The sequence below is a fragment of the Ambystoma mexicanum genome, chromosome 9 (genome assembly GCF_040938575.1).
Source record: "Ambystoma mexicanum isolate Mex_15411 chromosome 9, UKY_AmexF1_1, whole genome shotgun sequence".
NCBI classification, from domain to species: domain Eukaryota; kingdom Metazoa; phylum Chordata; class Amphibia; order Caudata; family Ambystomatidae; genus Ambystoma; species Ambystoma mexicanum.
The window spans coordinates 364,730,069-364,736,440 of record NC_090931.1 but is presented as its reverse complement, the minus strand read 5'-3'; positions in this window follow the sequence as shown (position 1 = coordinate 364,736,440).

Here is a 6,372-nt window from a genome sequence, read left to right as displayed (position 1 = left end):
GGATGCTTCTATCCTATTAACTTATCCTGTATTATACCCAATGTACCTACCAGTGTTCCTACGATCTTACTAAAGATACTTAAAATTAACAAGGCTCCTGAGTGGTTATTTATAACCCCAAACCCACAACCTAACAATTTCCTTTTGGGTTTTTGAAATAGTGTTTTTCTTTATAGTTTCTTCCTTTGAGGGTTGGGACAGGGTTGTCCCATTCCCCACTAGGCAGCCCATGATTTGCAGGCGTGTAAGCACATTGTAGTTAGCCACATAGGAGGGGAGCTGTTGGTTTGGCCATCCCGGTTCAGAACTTCGGTATGTTGCGCAGGTGCTAGTGGTTTACTGCAAGCTTCTGTAAACACCTTTGCCACTGGCAGGGGTCATGGTCAGCTGCTTTTGGACTACCTCTCAGATTTGTAGTAGCTCGTTTTCCTGGGCTTGTTCCTGAAGACGTTGTTTAAATGCGACCAAACTTTACAGGAGTCACTCCATGTTAGTTCTGGATCCGGGGTGTTTTGGGGAAAAATCCACTTCTCGGACCACTTGTAAGAAAGGAAAACAAATGATGTGCTGGCTTATAATTTTGTTTGGTTCTTTCATAGAAGGGAACTCACGTTTGAGTCGATCTGTCCTTCTTGGGTTGGAGTTCTTCATCCACACTGAAGATCCACCTTCTCAGGATACACATCTGGAACTCTGCTCAGCAGCCTGGAAAAGGATGGCTGGCCGAGCGAGGCAGACACCCTCCTTTGCCCTTGCTTCTCTTCTACTGATCTCAGCTGCATCAGTCCACTGCACCCCCTTTCCATGGGATGCTCAGGTGGTAATGTCTTCTCTCCCTATCTCTTCTGACTGATCCCCTTGCCCACTCTCCTCTATATCCACAAGCTGCAGGACTGCCATTATGATGTTGCAGGGTTGCCAAGAGCCTCACACAAAGGGTTCAAGTGGGCCTATCAGTAGGGTCCCCTGGCTGGGTACATTATGAAGTGGCAAAGGGTGTGTTCAAGGCCTAGCAGCAGCAGTGCCAATGGGCAGTGGTATTAGGATGGTGGCACTTGACACAGTCTGGTGCCGAGAGCTGTTTCTAAAACGTTGTCAAAGTGGTATTCTGTGGGGTGGGTTGGAAGCCTAGAGTAAGGTCAAAAGTTACAGATTCCGGAATATGGGGCCGATCTAAAAACACAGACAAGTAATGACCAAAGTAATGACTTACGCAAAGGCAGGCATAGAAGGACACACGAACATCAGATCAGTAATCAATGCAGCTTTGACTTTATCGAAGATGAGACAGTTATGGATCTGTTGCTCTTGTGGGTTTCGATGAAAAGCATGCCTAAGACCAGGCAACTGAAGCCCACATTAGACTTCCAAAGGCCAAGACATTCAGAGAGCATCTGAACCTTCATTAAGTAAATTCAGGATCTAATGAAACAGCACCGCGTGCCACCTGTCTACAGCGTGAACATGTGACATGCATGCTGTGTATAAACGGGCATTAGCAATGATTGCATCTGTAGTCATGCCATCAAAGCATCATTGTATAGTATTGGTTTCAGTCCTTCATTTACATTTTCTCTAGATGAAGTACAATTCCAAACTTAAAAATGTGCAAGTTATTCCAAGTTTGTGGACATGCCCATACTTGCATGCTTGACATTGTGTGAACTACCATCGTCCATGTCAAAGAAATGGAAGCTAATTGTTAGGTAACAACAACCGCAGGATAATTCTGCATTCCATTTTATGCCTGAGGATAAAACAATATGTACAAGTCTCTGCATTTCCACAGAGAGCGGTGGGAGAAACTGGAAGAAGTCACCAGTATATATAAGAAATCCTCGGAGGCTAAACACCTGGAATCACTATTTTAAACATGCTGCAATCTATAGGAAGTCTTCCATAGATTTGTGTTTTAACATGTTTGGCTGTTTCTGAATATACATCCAAAAACGGCTTAAGAGAGGCACTGATTGAGTTGCAGTGAGTTGTCAGCTGCCTAGAGAAGAGTTGTGTCCTCTTCACTTCCTCTTCTCAGGGGCATGGTGCAGAGTTCAAAGGCAGAGAATTCCGGAGTCAGGATTCAAAGGCACACTTCCCTCCCAGTAAAAAAGACAGCAATGATTGGCGATAAATAAATGCATACATGAAATAGCATACATCATAATGAAAACATGGAGGTCGACACACGCGAAGTCTTCTGTTAAAGGGCATCTATGGAAACAATAAAGATGAGCACATTTAAAATGATTGAGGAATACCTAGACAATAGCTTTCTCCTGAGGAAGGCACTTGCCATTGTGGCAGGACCGAAACATGTGTGCAATTGATGAGTTATAGGAGATTGGAGTGCACTTGTAAACCAGTGGCTGTGTGCACACACGGGGCTACACCTCTCAGACAGTGACAGGTGCCATTCTCTCATTCTGTAATGACTACCCTTCCACTGCTGACGCCATCAGTGCTCTGAACATAACCTATTTTACATATTGGGTGGATGAATCGCTCTCTCTTGAGAAGGTGATCAACATAATGCTTTTACACGACTAGTGCGGTTTGGGGGAAATAAATGGTAGTTCATGTAACAATGTTGAATTATGAATTTATGTGAAAGTGTGTGATTCAATCAGTGCTTTGGCACCTACCACCACAAGAACGTTATATGTGATTTTAACGACAGAAAACACTGAGTGGTACATTTCATCGTGACCATAATATCAAAAAACACGGATTGATTTGTTTGCTTTTTAAATTCGGGGGTACCCCCCGAATCCTCCTGGTTTTCTACCCTTATAACGCCACCCTAACCCCATCCCGACTCATTTGAACCTCTTACCCCACTACCTTATATATATTTATGCATTTCATATTTTCTGTGTTTTTCAGTATTTTGGTCTTTGGTGAAATTTAACACTCTGTAATGTTTTCGGCAAAAGGACTGGGCACCCCACAAGGATGGTCTCTGAAAAACACACTAATGGTGAGATGTCACCACACGACAAAGAACATAGTCTCCTGGGCTGATGTTTGGACAGTTGCTGGAGCATCCTGTTCCAGATATATAGTGTATACCCCTACAAGAAGAGTGAACAGCATAGCACAGTACAGGAAGAATTATATATCTGTGCTGTATGCATGAACATGTCCAACTAAGTATTATATTCCTATAGTGCACGCTGTGAGAAGAATTGTCCAGTGCCAATGTATTCCTCTCCCTACTTGGCATAGAAGTGTGTATTTGTGAATTGATGTTATATAATGTAATATTCCTTTTTCCTGCTACCACTATACTGGTCTCCCGGTACTGGTGCTTCTCTGAGTATTGTTTCCACGGTTTGGTTTCCAAACCGTGTTTTCCGCAGGGAAGATGATGGGTGGTTGTGAAGGAGCTGGAGAAGGCAGGACAGTCTAGTCTTCCTGGTCTTTTTGTATTCCTCAGCTGGCAGACTTAAAATGGAGCTTGCATTCTGCTGGCCACGTGAAGGTCCTGGTGTATTGGGTTCTTCTGGATGAAGGTTAGTCAGTTTGTGTTGGAGACCAGGGAAGGGCAGACACCTGCCATTGCGAGTGCCGGCATCCAGACTGGCATGTGATGGTTAGACGGTTAGCGAGGGATGATGAGAGGAGCCGGATCTCAATTTTGTGATAACCCATGTTTCTAGTCAAGTCTCCAAGGGGTTCCATATGGATGTTAATTGGATAATTGAGATTACCTTGGGGGATGACGTAGGAAATTGGTATAGTGGACCGGTTTAGGCTTTTAGTTTGACCGGTTGGGTGCTAACTTGAACGTGGGACAACAACCAGCGGAGCCGTGCCGGATTTCATAATGTTTCGGAGACTCTGTGGTTCTTGCATGTTCCCCCCTTTAACGGCATCTCTCGGTGTAATGCGCTCCCAGCAGCCCCATGGCTGCTGAGAGCCTATCATACATCATTGTTGGGCGCGCTCTCCCTACACTAATGCATGCAAGGGGACTGGACAGCGCTTTGTTGCGCTATTGTCCAGCCCCTCCTGAAATGCTCAGGTCACCTTTCAGAAAAAGGGGACCAGAGCAGTTCTCAAAATAGTGCATTCTCTGCACTCCTTTCATTTGCACTCATTTTTGAGAATCTGGCACTATGTCTCCATGGCAAGGTGCACCTCTCATATATCTCTACCGGATTAACCCCCTCTACCGAACTTTGGGGGCGGCATGCTTCTACTATGGCTGTTCCATGCTTCAGGGTCCCCATCCAGTGAAGGGTCCTGGCATAGCACGTCTTGGGGTCCTTCAGGGTTCACTGGATCAGTTTCTTGTATAAGTCTGTGATGGGCTGGGGAGCTCCCGGGGGATCGCTATCCACCTCTTCATGGAATGGGTGATGGCACCCGGCCATGCCCCAGTCCCATCACCCAGAACAGGTTGTCCACCATTACTATGACAGACCCTTTGTGAGACTCCATTTGATCTTCGGGCCAACGAAATTCAGGCCTCCGTTGGCCATGGTGTCTCTGCACTCTGTAGTGGGGCCTACCTGGTGTATCATCTGTCGTTGCTGGTATGACATTCATTGCACTCACTCACTGCTCTTCCTACATCATTGAGGCTACCAGGATGCTTTCCTCACTCTGCGGTTAGTAAGGACTCCTAAACATCTGTTATGTGCCTTGGCAATGAGGCCATCCCTAACGCTGAAATGAGGGGTGGCTTTATCACCTCTAAATACCTCACACTTTGTTGCAGAGAGTTCTGGAGCTACTTCCTTGCATGGTTGCACTGTCTACCAGTGACGCCTTTCAGGCCATACTTTGCCTGCGCAATGTCGGACTGCAGGGCGATGCCACCATCAGTTTAATCAGTCCACCCCCTTTCATTCAGATTATTTGCTTCCTCACTGACCCGTCTTCAGGGAGTCCAACCCTCAGTCTACCTGCACCCACCCTACTCCCCCTCTCTCTACTGACACCAAAGCACCCTACCCCCACTCTCTTTACCCCAACCGCCATGCCCTAACAAACTCTCACTACCCCCACCCACCTAGCCTACCCACACTCTCTCTACCCACACCCACCCTACCCCCACTCTCTCTACACCCACCCTCTCACTCCATGCACGCACTTTACACCCACTCACCCTACACCAAATTCTCTTTACAACACTCACCCTACCCTGACACTCTCACTACCCCCACCCACCTAGCCTACCCACACTCTCTCTACCCACACCCACCCTACCCCCACTCTCTCTACACCCACCCTCTCACTCCATGCACACACTTTACACCCACTCACCCTACACCAAATTCTCTTTACCACACTCACCCTACCCTAACACTCTCTCTACCCACACCCAGCCTACCCCCACTCTCTCTACACCCACCCTCTCACTCCATGCACGCACTTTACACCCACTCACCCTACACCAAATTCTCTTTACAACACTCACCCTACCCTGACACTCTCACTACCCCCACCCACTTAGCCTACCCACACTCTCTCTACCCACACCCACCCTACCCCCACTCTCTCTACACCCACCCTCTCACTCCATGCACACACTCTACACCCATATACCCTACCCCCACTCTCTTTACCCCAACCGCCATACCCTAACACACTCTCACTACCCCCACCCACCTAGCCTACCCATATTCTCTCTACCCACACCCACCCTACCCCCACTCTCTCTACACCCACCCTCTCACTCCATGCACGCACTTTACACCCACTCACCCTACACCAAATTCTCTTTACAACACTCACCCTACCCTAACACTCTCACTACCCCCACCTACCTAGCCTATCCACACTCTCTCTAACCCACACCCACCCTACCCCCCACTCTCTCTACACCCACCCTCTCACTCCATGCACGCACTTTACACCCACTCACCCTACACCAAATTCTCTTTACAACACTCACCCTACCCTAACACTCTCACTACCCCCACCCACCTACCCTACCCACCCTCTCTCTACCCACACCCACCCTACCCCCACTCTCTTTACCCCTCCCCTACCTCCGCTCCCTCTACCCCACCGACCCTACACTCACTTTCTACCCCACCCACCCTTTTCCCATTATCTCTTCCACCCACCTCTCTCTACACGCACCCACCCTACCCCCGCTGCCCCCACCCTCTACCCCCTCTCATCCTTCGTCTCACACTCTTGCTGTATTTCTTACCCCCTCGATATCAAACTTTCTCACTCTTATTTCCTCTTGTTTGTCATCAATGGCACCCTCTCTTAATCGTTTCCTCCCTTGCTCTATTTTCCTACCTTCGTATTCTCTTGCACACCTGCACCCCTTGTCGCATCCTCCTTTGACACTTTGCACTCTTCTCCTTGCGCCCTGGAGCCTATACAGGCAAAATGCAAACAACAGCAATA